The sequence below is a fragment of the Schistocerca serialis genome, chromosome 2, assembly GCF_023864345.2.
Source record: "Schistocerca serialis cubense isolate TAMUIC-IGC-003099 chromosome 2, iqSchSeri2.2, whole genome shotgun sequence".
Lineage (NCBI taxonomy): Eukaryota > Metazoa > Arthropoda > Insecta > Orthoptera > Acrididae > Schistocerca > Schistocerca serialis.
The window spans coordinates 868022210-868048050 of NC_064639.1; the positions used below are offsets into that span (position 1 = coordinate 868022210).

A 25841-nucleotide genomic window follows, 5' to 3' on the forward strand; every position below is an offset into this window, starting at 1 on the left:
TAACAACTATCATTTTCACAATATTGTTAGATTCCATCCTGGATTTTCCACACGCATATATGGATGTATAACAAAAATATATAGGCTACTTGCCTATGCCCATCCAAATGTTTGTTATAGTATCTTGCAAAAATTTGAAGTAAATTGGTCACAAACTTTTTGAGGTTTTCAGTAACAACATTTCCTTTTTATATATTACATATGTATTTATATGTTGTTGTTGTTGTTGTCGTCTTCAGTCTGAGGATTGGTTTGATGCAGCTCTCCATAATATAATGCAGCTCCTGAAGCTACTCTCTGTCCTGTGCGAGCCTCATCGTCTCTGAATAACTACTGTAACCTTCGTCCTTCTGAATCTGCTTACTGTATTGATCTCTTGGTCTCCCTCTACGATATTTATCCCCCATACTTCCCTCCAATACTAAACTGGTGATCCCTTGATGTCTCAGAATGTGCCCTATCTACTGATCCCTTGTTTTGATCAAGTTGTGCCATATATTTCTCGTCTCCCCAATTCTATCAGTACTTCCTCATTATTAACGCCACTGACCCATCTAATCTTCAGCATTCTTCTATAGCACCACATTTCAAAAGCTTCTATTCTCTTTTTATCTGAACTGATTATCATCTATGTTTCACTTCTGCGTGTGGCTACACTCCAGACAAATGCTTTCAGAGAAGACTTGATAAAGCTTAAATCTATATTTGATGTTAAAAAATTTCTCTTCTTCTGAAATGCTTTTCCTGTCAGTGCCAGTCTACATTTTACATCCTCTCTACGTCGGCCATCATCAGTTATTTTGGTGCCCCAATAGCAAAACTCATTTACTACTTTAAGTGTCTCGTTTCCTAAACCGATTCACTCAGTATCACTTGATGTAATTCGACTACTTTCCATTAACCCTGTTTTGCTTTTGTTGAAGTTCATCTTCTTTCCTCCTTTCAAGCCACTGTCTATTCCATTCACCTGCTCTCTGAAGTCCTTTGCTGTCTCTAACAGAATTACATCATCGGCAAACCTCAAAGTTTTTATTTCTTCTCCCTGAACTTCAATTCCTACTCAAAATTTTTCTTTGGTTTCCTTTCCTGCTTGTTCAATACACACATTAAATAACACTGAAGATAGGCTACAGCCCTGTATCCCTCCCTTTTCAACCACTGCCTGCCTTTCATCCCCCTTGATTCGTATAACTGCTGTCTGGTTTCTGTACAAATCGTAAATAGCTCTTCACTCCCTGTTACCTTCTGATGTTCAAAGAGAGCATAGTCAACATTCTCAAGAGCATTAAATGTATTCGAAATTGCAAATGTGGAAAACCATCAGCTGTAGAAATGAATGGCAACAATGAAAATTTATGCAGGACCAGGACTCGAACCTGGATTTCCCATTTACCATGAGCAGTCTCCTTACCATTAAGTTATCTGTGCACTGCTCACGGCCTGACCGAACTTCCATATGTCGTCAACCCTGTGTCTACAAACTGTATACTTGTATATCTATTAGGTATGTTCTTGTACAGGCAAAACATTTTATTTGAAATTTGCTTGCCTGGTGTCAGCAGGTAAGTACAATATTGCAGTACCTGTGTTATTTCGAATTATGATGCAATGTTCCTTTGGACATGCAAACATGTCCGAAGGAATACGCACTGCAGCAACTACGGCTGTTATGAAACACATGAAATGTATTCACAACCTTGAGTATGGACAATCATCAACTGTATAATGGAATGACGACAATGAAAATTTGTGCCAGACTGGGAATAACACAGGCACTTCAATACAGTCTTTATCTGCCAACAATGGGCAACTGACTTTCAAGTTAAATGTCTCGTCTGTACAGGAATATACATAATCAATGTATGAGTACAGTATGTGGACACATGGTTGACAACACATGGAAGTTTGGGTCTGGCCGTGAGTTGTGAACGGATAACCAAATGGTAAGAGGACTGCTCACAATAAGCAGCTGGATTCAAGTTCTGGTCCAGCACAAATTTTGTCGTCATTCTATTCTACAGCTGATCGCCGTTCCAATTTGCGATTTAATGGGAAAATTGCTTCGTTATTCAGAATAACACAGGCACTGCACTGTCAAAAGCTTTCTTTAAGTCTGGAAATGCTATAAATGTCAGTTTGCCTATCTTCTAAGATAAGCTGTAGGGTCAGTATTTCCTCATGTATCCGTACATTTCTCCAGAATCCTAACTGATCTTCACTGAGGTCTGCTTCTACCAGTATTTCTATTCTTTTGTAAAGAATTCGTGTTAGTATCTTGCAACCATGATTTATTAAACTTATAGTTTGAAAATTTTCACACCTGTCGGCAACTACTTTCTTTGAAATTGGAATTATTAAACCCTTCTTGTAGTTTGAGGGTATTTCACCTGTCTCATATATCTAGCACACCAGATGGAAGAGTCTTGACATGGCTGGCTCTCCCAAGGCTACCAGTAAGTCTGACAGAATGTTGCCTCCTCCCGGGCCCTTGTTCTGACTCAGATCTTTCAGAGTTCTGCCAAATTCTTCTCACAGTATCTTATCTCCTATCTCATATTCATCTGCATTCACTTCCCTTTCTAAAATATTGCTTTCAAGTTCATCTCCCATGTACAGATCCTCTATATATTCCTTCCATCTTTCAGCTTTCCCTTCTTTACTTGGTACTGCTTTACCATCTGAGTTCTTTATATTCACACAACTGCTTCTGTTTTCCCCAAAGGCCTCTTTAATTTTCCTGTCAGCGACATCTATCTTTCCCCTAGTGAAATATGCTTCTAAATCCTTACATCTGGTCTCTATCCATTCCTGATCACAATTTTGCACTTTCAGTCAGTCTCATTTTTAAAATTTTTGTGTTCCCTTTTGCCTGCTTTCTTCATTGAACTTTTTAAATTTTCTCCTTTCATCAATTAGATTCAATATCTCTTGTGTTATCCTGTGTTTTTTACCTGTTTGATGCTCTGCTGTCTTCACTATTTCATCTCTTAAAGCTACCCAGTTGTCTTCTATTGGATTCCTTTCAGCTGTTCTCGTCAACCATTGCCTAATGCTCCACCTGAAGCTCTCAACTTCTGGTTCTTTAACTTATCCAAGTCCCATCTCCTTAATTTCCAACCTTCTTCCAATTTCTCCAGCTTTAATGTACAGTACATAACTGATAAATTATGGTCAGAGTCCACATCTACCACTGGATGTGTCATATAATTTAAAATCTGGTTCTGAAGTTTCTGTCTGACCATTATATAATCAGTCTGAAACCTTCCAGTGTGTCCAGGTGTCGTCCACATCTGCAACCTTCTTGTGTTAACCACCTTCTTTGTGTTAACGATGAGTAAATTACGGTCTGTGTAAAATTCTACCAGAGGGCTTCCTCTCTCATTCCTTTCCCCCAGTTCATATTCATCTTCTATTTTTCCTCTTATTATTAAATTCCAGTCCCTCGCCAAAATTAAATTTTCATATCTTTTAACTATTTGAATAATGTCTTTTATCTCATAATGTATTTCTTCAATCTCTTCATCATGTGTGGAGCTAACAGACATGTGACCTTGTACCACTGTAGTAGGTGTGAACTTTGTGTCTATCTTGGTTGCCATAATGTGTTCACTGTGCTGTCCATAGTAGCTCACCTGCATTCATATTTTCTTATTCTTTATTAAACCCACTCCTGCATAACTCTTCTTTGACTTTGTATGTGTAACCTGTATTCAGACAATGTAAAATCCAGGCTGGACTGTAACAATATAGTGAAGAGTATAGTTAGTACTCACTACACAGCTGAGATGCTGAGTCACAGAAAGACACAACAAAAAGATAGTCACACAATTAGATTTCGGCCAACAAGGCCTTTGTCAAAACTGGGAAACACACACACACACACACACACACACACACACACACACACACACCTGGAGCCAGACTGAGATCAGCAGGGCATTATGGGAGAGGTAACTGGGTGGGGGTAAGGAGGAGGAGCGATAACATGGTAGGTGTGGGGGACGGTAAAGTACTGCTGGGGATGTGCAGACACAAGGTGGAGAATGAAGCAGCTAGGTGCAGTCAGGAGATTAGATGTAAGAGAGGGGAGGGGGATAGCAGAGAAGGAGAGAAGAAAAAGGATGGGTGCACTGTCGGAATAGAGGGCTCTGTAGTGCTGGAATGGGAACAGGGAAGGGCCTAGACAGATAGGGGCAATGACTAAGAAAGGTCGACAATAGGTGGGTTACAAGAAAGTAGGATGTATTGCAGAAAGAGTTCCCACATACACAATTCAGTAAACCTCCTTTCACAGTTTGTTCGTGGCCATTCTTGTGGACAGACAGCTTCCTGGTTGTCATGCCCACATAGAATGCAGCACAGTGGCTGGAGCTTAGCTTGTAGATCACATGACTGGTTTCACAGGTAGCCCTGCCTTTGATGGGATAGGTGATGTTTGTGATTGGACTGCAGTAGGTGGTAGGGGGAGGATGTATGGGACAGGTCTTGCATCTAGGACAGTTACAGGGATATGAGCCATGAGGCAAGGGGTTGGGAACAATGCTTGTGTATGGATGGACTAGGATACTGTGTAGCTTCAGTGTATTGGAATACCACCTTGGGAGAAATAGGAAGGATAGTGGGCAGGTCATTTCTCATTTCAGGGCATGACAAATGGTAGTCGAAACCCTGGCAGAAATTGTTAATTCAGTTGCTACAGTTCTGCGTGGTACTGAATCATGAGGGGAATGCTCCTCTGTGGCCAGACGGTGGGGCTTTGAGAGGTGTTGGGTGACTGGAAAGTTAAGGTGTGGGAGATCCGTTTTTGTACAGGGTTGGGTGGGTAATTACAAACTATAAAGACCTCAGTGAGACCCTTAGCATATTTCGAGAGAGACCACTCGTCACTACAGATGCAACAGCCATGGGTGGCTAGGCTGTATGGAAGGGATTTGCCAATTAAGCTATAAATATAACTTTGACATAATGTTATAAACAACATGCAGTGCATCAAGTCACTAATAAGTATCTCAATTATGAACAAATTATGTATAATAGCTTACAACAATTATTCATTCACAACTGGAAATATTATGTACCATAAGTTTCACCAAATGTTAATATCCAACAACAATTTTACAGTTAGAAAATAAAAAATAACCCACTGAAGATAGCACAAAAAGTGCTGAAACACATCTGGGTGGAACAAAACAGAAAAAAGGTGTCTTGCATAAGGCGGAATTCCTCGCCCAATAATATTTTCTCTTCATAATCTTACAGAATTTTCTAAGATATTTTAGTTATTGTTTGCATGTTATGTCCATAATGCTTCATAAACCAGTAGCACCAACAAACTCCTCTCTTAACATCTGTAAAGTTTCATTGTGGTGCATACTTGCCATTTCAATTGTGTCCTTGAATCCATTTCAATCCGTCATCATCTAGTTTTGGCCATTTTGCATTCAGTCCTCTATTTGCATAGTTATGTAGTCCTCCTAATTTTTTTTTTTTTGGTTCTTCTTTACTAGCCCACCAATTGCAAAATGTTTTTCTCTGTTGGTGTAGGGTCGAAATGCCATTCAGCTGCTCTGTTTCCACATTGTTCTGCATACACTGTTACTTTCATTTTATAGGCCGCATCATGTGAATACATTTTTCGTTTCCATTACCAAACTAGCTACTAATAAAAATACTGTACTGTTACCAATAACACACATCACTTTCAATTCAAGTTCACTGGCATCACAGACTGCAATGACGCATCATAGGCTAGACAGTGTTATGGGTTTGTGATGCCGGGGTGGGAGGGAGACAATGTTAGCAAGCTTTTGAATCCCTGCAACTTATGTTCGCCACAGCGGTGCACTGCTGCTGCCAGTTGAATCCAGTGTTGCCAGACAGAGACAGGTTTCCAGTGACATCGAATACATGGCCATTTTTAAGACTGGTGGGAATGTTAAATCAAATAATGTACATTTTTTATATTAATTTCAAGTATAAGACATACTAGAATGTTGGAGGCAATTTTTCGAAGGAAAAAAGTGCGTCGCATAGTCCGTAAAATACAGTATATGCCGCCATACAAGACCTGATTTCTCTTATCTTCGCAGTCCTTACATGAAATATGCATTGGTTGCAATAGCATCATTCTGCAGTCAGCTTCAAATGCCTGCTCTCTAAATTTTCTCAACAGTGTTCCTTGAAAAGAACATCGCCTTTCCTCCAGAGATTCCCATTTGAGTTCCCACAGCATCCCAGTAATACTTCCACATTGTTCGATTACAAATCTAGCAGCCCGTCTCTGAATTGATTCGAGGGTCTTCCTTTAATCAGCCTTGTGCAGATCCCAAATGCTCTAGCAGTACTAAACTATGGGTTGCATCAGTCCCTATACGGGGTCTCCTTTGTAGATGACCCATATTTCACTAAATTCTCCCAAAAAAATGAAGTCAACCATTCACTTTGCCTACTACAGTCCTCACATACTAATGTTATTCTGCTAAGCACTACTTAACTAACGCTGAACTCTAACATTATGGGTTTGCTTTTCCTACTCATTTGCTTTGACTTACTTTCTCCCCCCGCCCCCCCATTCAGAGCTAGTTGCTATTCACCACACAAATTAGAATTTTTGTCAAGTCATCTAGTATCCTCCTAAAGTCACTTAACAATGACACCTTACCACACACCGCAGTATCATCAAACAGCCACAGATTGCTGCTCACCCTGTCTGCCAGATCATTTAGGTACACAGAAAATAGTAGTAATATTATCACACTTCCCTGGAGCACTGCTCATGATACCCTTGTTTCTGATGAACACTCAATGACAAAGACAACATAATGGCTTCTGTTACTGTCTTTGAGCGACTCACATATCTGGGAATCTATTCCATATGCTCATATCTTTGTGAACAGTTTGCAGAGGGGCACGGTGTCAAATGCTTTTTAGAAGTCTATGAAATCTGCCTGTTTGCCCATCATCCACAGTTCAGAGGATATCAGAGACTGATGATTATGATAGTGCTACCATCCAGGATGAAAACATAGATATCCTGGAAATGCTGAGGCATTAGCTTCTTTTCAAAATAACATCTGTAGTTTCGTACATTATTGACACTACATTGGGTATCCTTTGTCCAGAGGTTGGCAGTAACATACTTTACTGTCCTGCCAATCTGCAGCCAGCTCATAAACACACCATCTGGTGTATGCACAAATAGTGCCACCACCGAGCCAGCCCATGAAGATATCGCATTGACACCAGCCAGTCTAATTGTGGAACTGAATTAGAGCGTTTGCAGCATTACTACATTCCCACTCTGTTATTGTGATTGTTTATGTTCAAGATACTTGTGTAACAGTCTAGTGTGGAATACTATTTGGACTTGCAGAAGAAAGTTAAGTAGATGATGTTACATAAATACTATGTGTGCTTCTAATTATTTTTCTCTCTGCCTCAGCAGCTACCTATTCTTTGGTACCCAACAAAATTTACTTACATAAGAATGAGAGCATCTTTCAGGCATGGCCACAAAAGTGTGTGCCAAAAGGCAGAGTATTAGGACCTGCCCCTCTCCATTCTTTTCCAGGCCCCTGTGCTGTGTCTTCTGAAGTTTCATTTTTCGATACAGTTATGAGGATCACCTTTCCTTTTGTTAGTGTCCAGCTCCAAACTGATGGAATGTTTTTGTAAATGGTGCTGACTTTCTTCTTCCTTTGCCCAAAAAGGGACTGAAGTAGTGTCGCATCCACTTGCTGCATAAAGGGGGTTGACAGGGAAAGCCTAACGGATCACATTACCATTGATAACAAAGAAGTTAATGGCTGCTTTGGTCTAGCATACGGACTAAATTGGTCAAGCCATTGATTTTTTTGTGATTCCGTATTCTGTTACTTTTTTTTCATTCAGAGTAATTTTAATTTTTTAGCTACACACTTAGCTGGTAAGAAATGAGGTTGTATTAGGAGCAGACAGTGTTCATGAAGTTGTTAAGCTTTGACAATTAGAAGCACACCTTTTCAAAAAGTTTTATGATTAAAATTATAATGCTAACACCTGAACTTCTTACAGTTTCTTTGGCAATATAAGAATTCTGCCATTCGTTTCATGTTCAGTAGCTTGGTAAGCTATGATGCGAACATACACTTGTCCAGTATAAGGGAAAAATTTATACAATAAACAGAAAAAAGTACCAAAACTTCATTGTTTTTCTGTTCCCTCCAAGCTAGCTCAGGGTTGTCGAGATTGAAAACTTGGATCCTACACTACAGACCACCTACATAAATTGTACTGAAAGTTCATAAAATTCAGACCCTTTGAAAGTACAATGTACCTGCCGGCTAAACTAGCTGTGGGTAAGTTCACTGTTATGTGGTAGACTATTTACCAGCTTGTTGCATTTCGGGTCTGAAGAATGCTTGCAAGCAGGCACTCAAGGACTTCCATGTAGAACACCCTTGTCACAGCATAGCCAGGGGGGATGAATTCCCAGTGAGTGGGTTCCTGATTATCAGAAAGTTCCTTGAGCTTGGTCTTTATCTTTGATTTCAATGCATCGGCTTCTGTTAGGTGCCCCTCTTTAAGTTACTACCATCCTACCAATAGGCTCTTCATCAACAGCCCGTATTCAAAATATCGTGTTTCACCTGCTCCCAACCTCCCTCAGTCATGCAAACAATCCTACTAGCTCCCATGCTTTAGAATAAACTTAAAATGGGCAGTTGTCCTGAGACTGGCATTTCAAACACAATCAACATAAGACAGAAGCTAAAATAATTACACATGGAAATGCTACTGGTAGCTCACTTACTAAAAGCGTAGATGAGCCGGCCACCCTGACAACACTTTAAAAACTTGACCTTAAAAGTTTTATCACATTTCTTTGATTGCCAGTTAAAATAAGAGAGATCTGTCAGCAAACAAGCTGCTGCCACTTGTCCTAACAATAAAACACAGTAAAATGTGGCACAATGTCATCTGCATGCCACAGTCACTTGGAGGGCCTTCACACCAGAGCAAGAAGCTATGCATCACAGGGCTGTGGCCTATCCAAAGATGAGTGAGAAGGATTTCATCCTGTCAGCTTGGCTGGAAGGAGGTATGCTACGGCCGAGTTCCAGTCTTTACCAGGCACTGCTTATTGTCTGTCAGTTCAGCCACTCTTCTTACCATCAATGTACTTCAAAAGCAAGATGATAGCATGCAGGGCAACTGCACACAGTTATCCAAATGTCAAGATACACCTAATTAGCTGCTACATCTGCCACTTAGTTTCCCTTGATACCCCTGTGCCCTGGTACACAGAAGAAAGACACCTCCTTTCCCAGCTTTGTACGTGGAAGACATCCTGGATATCCCCCACTATGGTACCTACTGGGTACAAGTGTTGTAGAGAGTAAAAAGACACTTGGGGAATATGACCAGATGAGGAATATAGCAGTCACAACACATCTCATCTACTCAAGTGCCAGTAAGATCATGTATAATCCTGCATCAAAGAGAGTGAAGTCTTGGGACAATCACATCTTGGGGACACCATCAGTGAAAACAGCACAGCAGCCAAGAGAGTCCCCATGTTCAGACCCATCCATGAATACAGCTATGCAGATGTGTTGTTCTTTTAAAATGTCATACAATAATGTATTAAAAACATAAGCAGAAGTTCAGCCTCTCTTGTACTCCATTCAATCTAAAATGACTGGTTCTTTTCAGTAACCAGGATGGCAGTCAGTTAAAACCCTGGATTTGGATTTGTATTTGCCCCACATCAAGTAACTCCACAACATGCTTCACGCAGATCACAAGTGGCCTTGTTGCTGTTGGACAACTGATGAAAATGTGTTCCACAGCTGAACAAGCAACAGTACGATATGCTAATTAATTGGGAGCAGCGAGGAACTTACATGCCTGACACCATAACGAGCTGGTTGCCGCCAGATGAAGAGCATTAATTCCCTAGCAACAGCACAGGGACTGGGTATGGGCTGGCCCTGTAAGCACCATCGGCCAGACTAATCCACTCTCATGCTAGCTTTTGTCACTGCAGTAGCACATCAGAGGACACCATTTTCATCTGCGAGATTGACACAGCTTCTCATAAGAAGCAACATATTTCAAATTTCCTCTGTGCTCCTTAGTTTAAACTCATTAATGTCACATGTGTTTGTGTATTTCTCAGGAGCAGTTCTGCATGTATTAACTGTGTAGAGCACATTTTCACCATCTTTAGTATGGACAAGAACTGCGATTCCTCTGTTCGGAAGCAATTTGAGTTGCTGACCCTTCACACATAGCTACAGGCAGCATTTGCTTCAGTCACATAGCTTGAAGCTGCAGCCAGCGGACATCATTGTGGAGGACCAGACGTGGAGATCCAAGGGGCAACCATCATGACTCGCGTTCCCTGATTGATGCACTATAGCCCCATGTGCTGCCCACACTGAGGTGGATGCCTCACCCTTGGTTGAAAGGGAGGTCATTCCCAGGTATGGCAGGCAGCGAAAGAATTTCTGAGGGGATGATTGGAGGGTGTCCTCAGTTCATCTGACAAACAGGTTTTGGACGTTATCTGTGGCTGACAAAGTCCCTGAGACAGATGCACTCGTCCTATTCCATAGAAAGCCTCTCAGCCCACATGGTCTTGACAGTAACAAAGGATGTGTTAACTGGTAGTTGGGAGCTACATTAGGCAGATAATGGGGCACTTAGGGATATTATGACTGCCAAGGAGTGGAAGGAAACCAGTATGCCCTCTGTGTGCATACTGGATGGAGAGGGAGGGAGGGGGGGGGGGGGGGGGATTAGTGTTTAACACCCCACCAACAACGAGGTCATTAGAGACTGCACATAAACTTGGGTTAGAGAAAGATGGGGAAGGAAATCAGCCATGCCCTTTCAAAGGAACCATCCCAGCATTTGCCTGAAGCAATTAAGGGGAATCACGGAAAACCTAAATCAGGATGGCCAGACACAAGTTTGGACCATCGTCCTCCCAAATGCGAGTCCACATACTGGGAGGAGTCATTCCAGATGTGGAAAGAGTGCTTCCAGGTGTCACGAAGAGCACAGAATGCAGTCAACTAAAGGTGGTGGCTCGTGTCGGTACCAACAAAGTGTGTCACGTATGACTGGAAGAGATTCTCTCTGGTTTCAGGTGGCTAGCTGAAGTGATCTACATGACTACTCTGCAATTCACATTTAAGTGCTTGGCAGAGGGTTAATCGAACCACAATCATACTATCTCTCTACCATTCCACTCCCGAACAGCGCATGGGAAAAACGAACACCTAAACCTTCCTGTTCAAGCTCTGATTTCTCTTATTTTATTTTGATGATCATTCCTACCTATGTAGGTTGGGCTCAACAAAATATTTTCACATTCGGAAAAGAAAGTTGGTGACTGAAATTTCGTAAATAGATCTCACCGCGACGAAAAACGTCTTTGCTGTAATGACTTCCATCCCAATTCGCGTATCATATCTGACACACTCTCTCCCCTATTACGTGATAATACAAAATGAGCTGCCCTTTTTTGCACCCTTTCGATGTCCTCCGTCAATCCCACCTGGTAAGGATCCCACACCGCGCAGCAATATTCTAACAGAGGACGAACGAGTGTAGTGTAAGCTGTCTCTTTAGTAGACTTGTTGCATCTTCTAAGTGTCCCGCCAATGAAACGCAACCTTTGGCTCGCCTTCCCCACAATATTGTCTATGTGGTCTTTCCAACTGAAGTTGTTCGTAATTTTAACACCCAGGTACTTAGTTGAATTGACAGCCTTGAGAATTGTACTATTTATCGAGTAATCGAATTCCAACAGATTTCTTTTGGAACTCATGTGGATCACCTCACACTTTTCGTTATTTAGCATCAACTGCCGTCTGCCACACCATACAGCAATCTTTTCTAAATCGCTTTGCAACTGATACTGGTCTTCGGATGACCTTACTAGACGGTAAATTGCAGCATCATCTGCGAACAACCTACTAGAACTGCTGAGATTGTCACCCAGATCATTTATATAGATCAGGAACAGCAGAGGTCCCAGGACGCTTCCCTGGGGAACACCTGATATCCCTTCAGTTTTACTCGATGATTTGCCGTCTATTACTATGAACTGCGACCTTCCTGACAGGAAATTACGAATCCAGTCACACGACTCAGACGATACCCCATAGGCCCGCAGCTTGATTAGAAGTCGCTTGTGAGGAACGGTGTCAAAAGCTTTCTGGAAATCTAGAAATACGGAATCAACTTGAGATCCCCTGTCGATAGCGGCCATTACTTCGTGCGAATAAAGAGCTAGCTGCGTTGCACAAGAACGATGTTTTCTGAAACCATGCTGATTACGTATCAATAGATCGTTCCCTTCGAGGTGATTCGTAATGTTTGAATACAGTATATGCTCCAAAACCCTACTGCAAACCGACGTCAATGATATAGGTCTGTAGTTAGATGGATTACTCCTACTACCCTTCTTAAACACCGGTGCGACCTGCGCAATTTTCCAATCTGTAGGTACAGATCTATCGGTGAGCGAGCGGTTGTATATGATTGCTAAGTAGGGAGCTATTGGATCAGCGTAATCTGAAAGGAACCTAATCGGTATACAATCTGGACCTGAAGACTTGCCCGTATCAAGCGATTTGAGTTGCTTCGCAACCCCTAAGGTATCTACTTCTAAGAAACTCATGCTAGCAGCTGTTCGTGTTTCAAATTCTGGAATATTCCATTCGTCTTCCCTGGTGAAGGAATTTCGGAAAACTGCGTTCAATAAATCCGCTTTAGCAGCACAGTCGTCGGTAACAGTACCATCGGCACTGCGCAGCGAAGGTATTGACTGCGTCTTGCTGCTTGTGTACTTTAATACGACCAGAATTTCTTCGGATTTTCTACCAAATTTCGAGACAATGTTTCGTTGTGGAACCTATTAAAGGCATCTTGCATTGAAGTCCGAGCCAAATTTTGCGCGTCTGTAAATTTTACTCAATCTTCAGGATTTCGCGTTCTTCTGAACTTCGCATGCTTTTTCCGTTGCCTCTGCAACAGCGTTCGGACCTGTTTTGTGTACAACGGGGGATCAGTTCCATCCCTTAGGAATTTACGAGGTATGAATCTCTCAGTTGCTGTTGCTACTATATCTTTGAATTTGAGCCACATCTCGTCTACATTTGCATAGTCAGTTCGGAAGGAATGGAGATTGTCTCTTAGGAAGGCTTCTAGTGGCACTTTATCCGCTTTTTTAAATAAAATTATTTTGCGTTTGTTTCTGGTGGATTTGGAAGAAACGGTATTGAGCCTAGCTACAACGACCTTGTGATCACTAATCCCTGTATCAGTCATGATGCTCTCTATCAGCTCTGGATTGTTTGTGGCTAAGAGGTCAAGTGTGTTTTCGCAACCATTTACAATTCGCTTGGGTTTGTGGACTAACTGCTCAAAATAATTTTCAGAGAAAGCATTTAGGACAATCTCAGAAGATGTTTTCTGCATACCACCGGTTTTGAACAAGTATTTTTGCCAACATATCGAGGGAAGGTTGAAGTCCCCACCAACTATAACCGTATGAGTGGGATATTTATTTGTTACGAGACTCAAATTTTCTCTGAACTGTTCAGCAACTATATCACCGGAGTCTGGGGGTCTGTAGAAGGAGCCAATTATTAACTTAGTTCGGCTGTTAAGTATAACCTCCACCCATACCAATTCGCACGGAGACTGCCAGTCTTGCTTGCAAGATGAAGATGGAACTCACCAATTGTAGCATTGCTGACTGGAATGGTCCTTTGGTACAGAGACGACAGAAGTGGTCCTTTGGTACACAGCTAAGTGGAGTGTCTGCAATAGAAGTTGTCCTCTGGTACAGAGCTGAGTGGAGGGACTGCATCAGAGGCTCACAAGGTTTTGCGACCATGGAGGCTGCAGATTCCGTGTGGGTTTCTAGGTTCTGATTGAAAGGTCATGGGTCCACTACGCACAGGAAGCAGCTACACAGGTAGCAGAGGTTGTGTGGAGAGGATTGGGCAGTTTTTTGAGGGTCTCGGGAAACTACAGAAAGGGCATCAGTCTAAAACTGTGCAGGGCAATACAGGAAGGAAGACGTAGCGACAATCGTTTTTCTAGTCGTGAATTGTCATAGCTGTGTTGGGGAAGAACCACAGCTCCAAGCAGTGAAGCTGAAACCGTTATAGGTAAAGAAAGATGGCTAATGCCAGAAATAAGTACAATCAACATTTTTACGAAGTACATAACTGTGATCAGAAAGGATAAATTATGTGCAGTTTGGTGATGGATTGTTTATTGCTGTCAGAAGTAGTTTACCTTAGTGAAATTGAAGTAGTTAGGTCCAGTGAGTTAGTATGGGTAGAAGACATACTTGAAAACCTGAATAAATTAATAAATGGTTCCCTGTACTGACCTTCTGACTCAGATGATACAGTTGCTGGATAGTTCAAAGAAAACTCTAATCTTATTTCAAATAGGTACCCTACTCATACAATCATAGTTGGTGGGGACTTCAGTCTACCCTTGATACGTTGGCATATGATTCGACCAGTTCGCTACCTACTCCTGTCATTATATTTTGCATGCCCACGACACCTTTGTGAATATATTCAATTTTCACTTCCTCCTTTGGAACATTTGCAATATCTCTGCATGATTACACCATAGCTCTAGATCAAGGCTTTGTGTAGGTCCACTTTGATTTCATATTCCCCAAGGCATTTGGCTTTCTGGATGTTTGTTGCTAGATGGAAAGTATAGTCTGTCCAAAATTGATTTAGGATTGACAGTGAGGATGGAACTGGCAGAAGGGGAAGCCCACACAGCAGGGCTGGGCCACTTTTTGCCAAAACTGCACTACCTGCAGCTGCAGTACATCCTTGAAGTTGTAGAACATTTATCCCACACCACAACACTTCCTGCTTGCAGTGGGCTTCAGTTGCAGCCAGCTTGCTGCCCTATGTGATCGCTGCGTCCTATGACTTTCTATGTGTGTGTTTTTATGGGTGTAGAAGTTAATTCTTTGATTTGCTGATACTGTTAATCATTGTTACCAATAATCATTTTGTAGTACTGAACAATATCAGTAGAAAGGTCGTTGGAAGTAATAACTGGACATCATTCTCTTGGTCACAGGGTTGCCATGCGAGGGCAGTTGAGAGAAATGGTTTGCGTGTTACTTGCCTACTTTCAGAAATCAAAACTTAATGGTGGCCCACTGCTCTCCGTTCCCATAGTAATCAACAGAACAGTTGCAGCTTTAAATATAAATAAAACACTGTTGTGAAGATTGGGATGGAAATGTTCCACAAAGAAAAGGAAGCTGAAGAACCATTGAAACTTAAGATCCCCGGGAAAAACATCAAATGGATAAACGGGTTACTGATACTGATTTGTTTGCAGAGGACACAATTCGTCGTCATTTTCATGATTATTATTGCAGAAAGGGGAGTCCGGTGCTCAGGAAGTTACTGGTCACATTTATAGAATGAGGACTTTATCAACGCAGTCGCACATCCTTGTCCACAGTTTGACACAATCTTGGCTTTCACTATGGAAATTTCTGTGGCCATAGGCTGTTGATGGAGTGGGAGAAAATAGCTGCATGGCAATGCTGGTTTTTAAGGGACATCTATAGCATGAATATTAATGAATTGGTGTGGCTTGACAAAATGTGGGTCAATTCTGGTCACATTGTCAAGCAGGGATGGACAGACAACACAGCTAAATGGACAACACCAATGCCTTCTGGCAAGGGGGGCACATTTATTCTTCTTCATGTAGGCATCTCACAAAGTTTTCTCCCAAACAGTCTCCTGCTTTTTAAATCAAAGAAAACAAGATTATGGCAAAAAAATGAACCATGTTACATCTACAAAGTGGTGCAATGATTCACTGATAACAAATCTCTGAAAACCATCAAAAATTCTTCTACAGAATGCTCCTTACCCTTTAGTTGTTGTTGACAAGGCATCTACATTGACAAACTAAGAGGAGGAGATGATTGATTGGCTTCAGCATCATAACACTGATGTAAATGATGGCCTTATAAAGGTGCCCTACACAAAATCAATGAACTGGCTAAAGAATGTGATTACACAGTTCTTAGGCTCTCACCTTACCACTGCCAGTTCAATTCAACAGAGTTAATATTGACCCAAATTACAGGTTATGTTGCAAGGAATAACAATAAATTATTCTCACTGCAGTCAAAGCGCACACAAGAGAAGCTGTAACGAACATCAACGCTGAAGATTGGAGAAAAGCCATCAAATATATGAGGAGCATCATGGAAAGAGCATGGCTGAATGAAGCTCTTTTTGAAAATTCAGTGGAGGAGATGATAATTTCTTTAAACACTAACAGTGACAGTAACACTTCAAGAATCCATCATAGCAATGAGAGTGATATCAGTGGAGTTTTTCCATTATCCCTGTAGAAATGGAGCACAGGCGGATCCCACTACATGTCTGGCACGCGCAATTTATAAGTGTCTACATAACAAAATTATATCATCGTTAGTTTTGAATTTTTAATAAGAAGGCCTTAATAGCAACTAATTCCAAAGGACGTTCATATAAGAAATTCAGTACATATCGCACAAAACAAGTATTATTGTTTACAATACGGCTGCTGCAATACAGAGGCTCTGTTACTTGTATCACTTTTGTTCTTTCTAATACCAGAGGTTGTCCTACTTAAGATACATTTTACCACCACGTTTCTAACATGCTTCATCTTATTTTTTGTTGTGTTATAATTAAGTAGGTGGACCAGAAAATTTTACAACAGTTTCATTACAATCTTATAGTGATCTGTTTCTCGTGTTAAAACCATACAGGCACCTGATTCATAGTTGACACTTGAGCGTCATATTTAACTCAAATTATCTTACAGTAGAGATCTCCGACAGAGTTCTGGTTTTGAATATGACAATATGATGTATTCTTAAGATTTCATTTGTATAATGTAGTCACCTAACTTCAATAACAAAAAAAGTTTGGCGCATGTCATAAACTCACCAACATCGTAAGAAAATACACATTCGTAAACTGTCCTTATACAGTCTTGGTAATTTGATCTCGCTGATAAAACTAAAATCAAAATGTAGTGTAATTCTTCCAGAACACACTGATGCAATTTCCATATTTATAAAGTGAATAGTTTACCTGTTTGCACAAGTTGAATGAAATGTTAAGATTACGCATGTGTTCCATATGGGACGTGGCACCTCTGTTCCACATTTCCACTTGCTCGCCATAGTGTCAATCCTAAAGTAATTTTGGGCAGACTACATAAGTTTCAACCAACAGCGCCCATTTTTTTACAGAGTTTAAAGTGCCAGTAATGGCTTCTAAACTCTTTTGAATGTATAAAGATGTAACTTTCTCAAAGCTGCCCTCTTTCAACTATTAAAAACACATTACGTCTAGCAGCATGTGTTCCATTAGTAGAAATATAAGAATCTGAATTAATTCCTGTACCAAGAGGACTGACAATATAAACCCATTTGTTAAATTGGTTGTTCACGGCCTCCACTGGTACATCCACTACAATGGCATTTGATACGAGTAAGTAAGAGAATTATGTCTCCACCCCACAAACATTTAAGGACACAAGGGTCCACCTAGACAGAGCCCCACATGCCTAGGTAAGCTTTTACAAGCGAGATGCAGCTGGTTGCCCAGAGGTTGCCTGCTATGACTGTTCCGTCACAACAGCCATGTGTCTTACTGCCATGCAGCACTCCTTGAGATTGAGGATTTTTATAGAAGTTTTTGTCATCCTTGCGAGCCAGGCAGTGAAGCAGAGATCCCCATTTCCTGTGATGCCATGATGCACAATGTTCCATCGTTGCGCAACATTATGGTTACAGAAGCATGCCCACAGCTTACACTTACACAGAACTGGTGGCACTCACCAGCCCCAACTCAGGAAACCTGGATTTGCCAAGCACGTACCCAGCAAATGAGTACTGAGCTCCCTCAGATGCTCAACATTTAGCACCACCCGTAGGGGCACATATGACTTACCGAATGCCACAGAAGCAGCGAGCATAAAACCCTATGCACGTACAATTTCGTCAGCATCTTGCACAACTTCATAAGTGACATCTGAATGTCATTTTCAGCACACACATATATGCAACCTGCCTTGAATTTTCTGCACCACTCCCTCACAACAGCATCCCTCTTCACCCAATCCCCATACGCACGACACAATCACCGCTGAATTACAGCAGCATCCACTACTGTTTGCAGGAAGCAAATGACAGAAGGTACCTCACAGCTGGCGGGAGATACAATAAAACTGTCCATTTACATCATTTGCTGCTCACATTACTGACAAACGCAACAGAGTTGTCTGATGCAACATGATGTTCATAGTCGTTTCCCAACTACACAAGCACTATGAAGCTACAAGCATTTATTTACTTTTATTAACCAATCTCAGGTTACTTTATGAATAGCATCAAAATTAAATTAATAGAAATATTCTAATCTTACACACTAAAATGTTTCTTTTCTCAAGAGAAATCATATTCGGCAACAAACTGCTTACATTTCCAGAAACTCAAGTTTCTACATATTAAATAAAATTAAACTCACATTAGAGGGAAACAGAACTTCCAATGTTGCTGATCCATCACACAGCTTTATGGTCAGATACCAACCATCAAATTTTGTCTTGAGAAAGGATGTCAAAGGCAAAAGAAACCTCTTCACAGTGGACACAGCAGCTGTAGTTAGTTTTGCAACTTTTCTTTGTCGTATATAAAAAAATGGTTTCTTGTCAATCACCAGACACTTTCCTCAATATTACTAACAGAAGAGATGGATGGATGGATGAATGGATGGATGGATGGATGGATGGATGGATGGATGGCTGGCTGGCTGGCTGGCTGTGGTCTTCAAATGCAGGTTCAACAAATGGGCCAAAAAAAGTTTCCTAAACACATATGACCATGTCGCAGTGAAATCTGAGCTGTTCTAGGCTCTTCCTCACTATGTTTCTCAACAGCAGCACGAAAATCAATTTTGGATAATTCAGAATGTTGTCTGTTTGTTGAAGTACAGCCTCTACTAAAAAAGGAACTGACTTTTGCTTGATTCTCATCTTTCAAGTTCACTGTCATTGCAAGCAGCGTCTGGAACTTGCCTGCACTTTCCTTTTGCAGTTTATAGGAATTATTCACCATCATGGCATATAACACCCAGACCAGGCTGCATGAACAAACTCTGAGACATCCGAATCATCTAAATGAGATATAACCTCGGGTTCTCTTCTTGGGCTTGCACTCCTACACAAATTTGTGGTAGTCTTTACGACTTCTACAATTTCTAGCCTTCGGTTTAGTTCTGTAGTCAGTTCAAGACCAGTAAATGAGACATTAAGGAAAAGTCATAATCTCTGAGCAGCACTATTTCTACCACAATGCCATCATTCGCTCGATTCTTTCTCTTAGAAATACTGCTTTGACTATGTGAAACAGTATGTTTACTGGATATAGCAAACAATGCCTGGTGTTCTACTGTTTCTATATCATCTTCCATGTCCATCATCTCCACTTCTCTCTGGTACGCATCTTCAAATGGGTGTATTTCCTCTCATGGCCTGTCGTTAACATTTCTAGCATTTTCTGAGTGTTGTTCCAACCTTTGCTGTTGTTCTTCCAGCTGACTCAATTGTGAACCTACTTCCTGCACAAAAATGGTGTCACTGTCATCATCTTCAACAAGGAATGCTGCCTCATTTCTTTGCCTAAGATTTGTTGGTTGGTCCTGAAAGAAGAAATTTATTTATAACCACCAATACATAAAGAATGAAAAAAAATTCTACCTATAAAGTAGCAGCAAATCAGTCAACCAAGAGTTAATTAGGAAAAAATACCGAAGACTCTAGGTCACAGGAGACACAGCACAACAAGACAAGAGGGAATCAACTAAAAAATTTTACCAAAAGAAACAATTTAATAACTAGAGAACTTAAAAATCATAAAGGACAGTTAACAAGTCAGAAATAAACTAAGAGCAGGTCGGAAATATACAAAACAGAGAAGGCAAATTAATTAATTAATTAATTTATTTATTTATTTAATAAGAGGTGCAACCAGTGTTCATGATAACTCTGAGCCAGCACAAGATGCGTCTCCCGTTGGGCCAGTGGTCGATTTTTCAACCCAGTCCGGACAAGTACAGAGGGTGGGTATTCTAGTCATTGGGAACAACAATGTTAGGCGAGTGATGGAGTGCCTCAGGGAGGGAGATCAGGCAACGCGGGAAAGAATTCCAGTGCGCATTCAGTATGTTTGCCGGAAAGTTCTGAGCACTATGGGACTTAACTGCTGTGGTCATCAGTTGTTTGCCAGGAGGTCTCAACCGTGATGCGGAGGAGGCCTTGCCGGCAGCTATCAAACGCACTGGGTGCAACCGTCTGCATGTAGTGGCACATGTCGGCATAAATGATGCCTGCCGCTTGGGTTCTGAAGCCATCCTTGGCTCCCTTCGGCAGCTGGCTGATTTGATGAAGGCAACTAGCAACACACGCAGGTTGCAGGCTAAGCTGTCTATTTGCACCATCATACCCAGGGTTGATCACGGTCCTCTAGTTTGGAGCAGAGTGGAAGGTCTAAATCAGAGGTTGAGACGGCTCTGCGATGGTATTGGATGCGAATTTCTCGATCTCTGCTATTGAGTGCAGAATTGTAGAGGTCCCCTTAATAGATCAGGCATGCACTACATGCAGTAAGCAACTGCTAGGGTAGCGGAGTACATGTGAAGTGCAACTAGAGCTTTTCCAGGTTAGAGAACCCCTCCCTTGGAAGCATAGACGATTTGCCTGTTAAATTAGTCACATGGACCTCAGTGAAGCTTGGTCCTCACAGATCAGAGATAGGAAAGATTAATATGATTTTAGTAAACTGCGGGAGCATCCAAGGAAAGATCCCAGAATTAGTATCGTTTACTGAAGGTTATAATGCACAGATAGTATTGGGAACAGAAAGCTGGTTGAAACCATACGTCAACGACAACAAAATCGTAAGTTCAGACTGGAATGTTTATCGTAAGGATAGGTTGGTCGCCAACAGTGGCAACGTGTTTATTGCAGTAAAAAAATGGATAGAATCTAGTGAGGTTGTCATGGATTCTGAATTGAACTAATCTGGGTGAAATTGAGTTTCAAAGAATGGTCAAATATGGTGATCAGATGCTTTTATAGACCACCTGGGTTAGGACCTGTAGTTGTAGAGTGCTTCAGACAGAAAATCATTAGTAATTTTCCTGATCATGCCATTGTAATAGGGGGTGACTTCAACTTGCCATGTATGGTTGGGAGTGTTACGCCATCAAAAATGGTGCCAGAGGCAGGGAATCATGTGGCATCATTCTGGATCTCTTGTCCAAAAATTACCTTGAGCAGATAGTTAGAGAACCAACTTGTGAGGGTAACGTCTTAGACCTCCTGGCAACAAACAGGCCTGAACTTATCGAATCAGTTAATGTACAGGAAGGTTTCCGTGATCATAAGACGGTGACAGCATCTATGACTATGGATACCCAAGAAGTACTGAGAAAGGTAGGAAGACATATTTGCTCAGCAAGGGTGACAGGATACAAATTTCAGAATATCTCAGCAGTCAGCATCAAATATTCAGCGATGAGGACAAAGATTTGTAGAACAAATGAAAAAATTCAAAGGCATCATTCAATATGCATTAGACAAGTATATTCCAAGTAAGGTTTTAAGAGATGGGAAAGATCCACCATGGTTTAATAGCCTTGTTAGGAAAGTGCTACATAAACAAAGAGCACTTCATCTCAGATTAAAGATAAGTAAAAACCTAGCTAGCAAACAAAAGTTGAACGAAGCAAAAATGAGAGTAAGGATAGCAATGAGAGAAGCGTTCAATGATTTTGAAAGTAAGACATTGTCAACCGACCTGAGTAAAAATCCTCAGAGATTTTGATTGTATGTACAATCAGTAAGTGGGTCAAAATCATGTATTCATTCTCTCAGCGACCACACTGGCACCAAAACAGAAGATAACAGAGAGAAGGTTGAAATACTGAATTCGGTCTACTGAAGTCGTTTCACCAAGGAAGATCGTAGCACTGTCCCTCCTTTCAATCGTCATACGAACATCGAAATAGCAGACACTGAGATAACTGACCGTGAAACTGAAAAGCAGCTACAATCACTTGGTAGTGGAAAGGCTTCAGGACCAAATGAGATACCTATAAAATTCTATAAATATTATGTGAAAGAACTTGATCCCCTTCTAGCAGTAATTTATCACAGATCGCCTGAGCAACGAAAGGAAAACGACTGGAAAAAAGTGCAGGTCATTCCCATTTTTAAGAAAGCCTGTAAGACAGATCCACACAATTATAGACCTATATTGTTGGCGTCGACGAATAGTAGTGGCTCCAGTCAAAGACAACCATCATAACGACCGGGAGAGCGGTGTGCTGACCATACTCCTCAACTGAGGATGACACGGCGGTCAGATGGTCCCCATGGGCCATTTGTTGCCTGAAGACTGAGTGTTTTTGTTGAAATCAATCTGTTGTAGCATTATGAAACATGTTTTATGCTCAAGAATTATGACGTTCTTGGAAAATGAACATCTCTTCTATAAAAAAATCAGCATGGATTCTGCAGACAGAGATCCTGCGAAACTCAGCTCGCTCTGTTCCTCCATGGGATCTACAGAACGCTGGCCGGGGTGGTTCTAGGCGCATCAGTATGGAACCGCGCGACCGCTACGGCGCAGGTTCAAATCTTGCCTCGGGCATGGATGTGTGTGATGTCCTTAGGTTAGTTAGGTTTAAGTAGTTCTCAGTTCTAGGGGACTGATGACCTCAGATGTTAAGTCCCATAGTGCTCAGAGCCATCTGAACCATTTGATTCAGATCCACAGCGCAGTGGACAACGGCTATCAGGTTGATGTGTTCCTTGATTTCAGTAAGGCATTTGACACTGTCCTGCAATGTCGCTTAACAAAAAAAATACAAGCTTATGGCGTATCAGAGCAGACCTGAGATTGGATTCAAGATTTTCTTGCGGACAGGACTCAACACGTCACTCTTAACGGAACTAAATCAACAGACGTATACGTAATATCTGGATTACCACAGGGAAGTGTGATAGGACCATTGCTGCATACAATATATATAAATGATGTAGTAGAAAGTGTCTGATGCTCCTTAAGGCTATTCGCAGATGATATAGTTGTCGATACCGAAGTAGCAACGCCGTAAGATAGTAAGAATTTGCAGAATGACCTGTAGAGAATTGATGAATGGTGCAGACTCTGGAAGTTGACCCTGAATGTAAATAAATGTAAAGTACTGTGCATACACAGGAAAAGAAATCCACTACTGTACAGCTACACTACTGGAGACAAACAGCTGGCGACAGTGTCTGCCATAAAATATCTAGACATAACCATCCACAGTGACAGTAAGTGGAATGATCATATGAAACAGATATTGGGAAAAATGGATACCAGACTCAGATTCATCGGAAGAATCTTAAGGAAATGTAACTTATCCATGAAAGAAGTGGCTTATAAGGTGCTTGTTCACCAGATTCTTGAGTATTGTTCATCTATCTGGGATCCCTATCACGTAGGACTGATAGAGGAGATAGAGAAGATCCAATGAAGAGCGGCATGTTTCGTCACGGGATCGTTTAGTTGGCGAGAGAGCGTTATGGAGGTGGTAAACAAACTCCACAGGCAGATGTTACAAGAGAGGCGTTGTGCATCATGGAGAGATTTACTACTGGAATTTTGGGACAGCACTTTTAAAGACTGTCAAACAACACATTACTTCCTCCCACATACATCTCGCGTATTGACCACGAGCAGAAAATTCGAGAAATTAGAGCCAATGCAGAGGCATTCTTCCCATGTACTATTCGTAAGTAGAACATGGTTAGAGGGATCAGATAATAGTACTGAACGTACCCTCCACCACATACCATAACGTGGCTTGCGAAGTATGATGTAAATGTAGATGTATACCATGGATCCGCACTTGCGAGAAATTTGCTTGGATGTGGAACACGCTAAGGGGAGCCGGAACAATGAAAATGACAAAATTAACTTTTTTTCTCATTATAAAATTATTTGGAGTTTTCTGAAGAAAACAAATCCAGTTTCACCCTTCTAAGTGAATTCTAAGTGTGTTTTCTATTGCTGCAAAGCTGACGCGCCACGTAAACGGTTGTAACGACTTGGTGTGTCACCTCTGACGACAACACTCACTGGCTGCAAGCAGGGTATCTTTGCGGAATTAGAAGTGTTTTGTTTTCCAACGTTTTATGGCTTTATCTCTGTGACAAGTGACTGTTCATATCGGTAAACATAAACACTATACCATGTGTGTTAACTTATGGAGTTTGCTTTGTGTTGTTTAGCTGTTCAATTTTGCGTATTTGACGAATTTTGCTTTTACCCGTTTTATGTATTTGGTTTGTGGATATCAATAAGCCCCATTTCAGCGATCAAGTGTTTAAGAAAAGGCACAATGAGCGGAAGAAGAAATATTTTGTTGTTTCGAAGGGAGATGCTGCTCAGACTGCTTTACCAACTACTCCAAATGAACATGATAGAAGGTGTATGATATAAATGTTAGGCTAGTGTATGGCCTGCATTGCATTGGCAAGGGCAGTGCTGCAGGGACAATTATGTGGGTGGAATTATGAACTTGCCAAATCCACCAACCAAGTTTGGATCTTATAATGAATTGGTGGGATCTTCTGCTGAAGATATTGCTCAAGCAACAATGAAGAAAGCACTTTAAGAAGCTGTGACAGATAATAGGAATTGTAGAGATTTAACTGTTACTTTAGATGGATCATGGCAACGTAGAGGTCATATATCTCTAAATGGAGTTGCGACAGCTACCAGTGGAGACAGTTGCGAAGTAAGTGATGGTGCTGTTCTCTCAAAACATTGTAGATGTAAGGGCAATACCAAGCACGAACTTAGTGAAAGTTCTGAAGCAAATTTTCACCGCACGGGTGGAGTGATGGAAGTAGAGGGAGTGAAAGCAATTTTTTCCCGATCACAGGAGTGGTATAATGTACAATACACTAACAATCCAGGAGATGGTGATTCTAAGGGGTATAAAGCTGTAGAGAACTCAAACCTTATGGCAATGAAATTCACATTAAAAAACAGAAGTGCAATGGACATGTGCAGAAGCACATGGGGGCTCGCTTGCACAAACTAAAGCAGAAATTAGGATACCAGAAGCTTAGTGATGGTAAGACCCTAGGAGGAAGAGGAAGATTCACAGATGAAGCAATTGATAGAGTGTAGAGGTATTATGGGTGTGCAATTAGGCAAAATACAAAAAGCAATTAGCATATGAGGAGAGCAGTATGGGAATTATTTTTTCATACTGCATCACAAACAAGCACCCACAACATGCACTGTGCCCCACAGGTGATGACTCATGGTGTAAGTACCAATCAGGAAAGGAATATGCCCATAAAAACAGTTTGCCAAATGCTGTAATTGATGTAATTAAGCCCATATTCAGAGATTTGTCACAGCCAAGTTTATTGGAAAAGTGTTTACATGTGAAAAGACAAAATCCAAATGAAAGTGTAAATAACTTAATTTGGATTAGGATTCCCAAAAGAGAGTTTGTACAGATAAAAACATTGCATTTTGCAGTGTATGAAGCAGTGGCAATATACAATGAAGCAAACATTACCAAATGTGATGTGCTGAAACGTTTAGGTTTCCAACCAGGACACAACACCATTTCCACAATGGGCGTAATTGATGAAGAAAGACTAAGAGGAGCAAGAAGAAGAGACAAAAGTCTACAACATGCAGC

General features: G+C 41.2%; 1 long non-coding RNA gene across 2 annotated transcripts in view; it reads right to left on the minus strand.

The window, feature by feature from the left end:
• The window catches only part of LOC126456021 (uncharacterized), a 110389-nt gene that overhangs the window by 22201 nt on the left and 62347 nt on the right, over positions 1-25841 (minus strand). For both annotated transcript variants that reach the window (XR_007585362.1, XR_007585361.1), the window contains one exon: positions 18594-19766. This is a non-coding gene — a long non-coding RNA (uncharacterized LOC126456021). The remainder of the gene's footprint in view (positions 1-18593; positions 19767-25841) is intronic.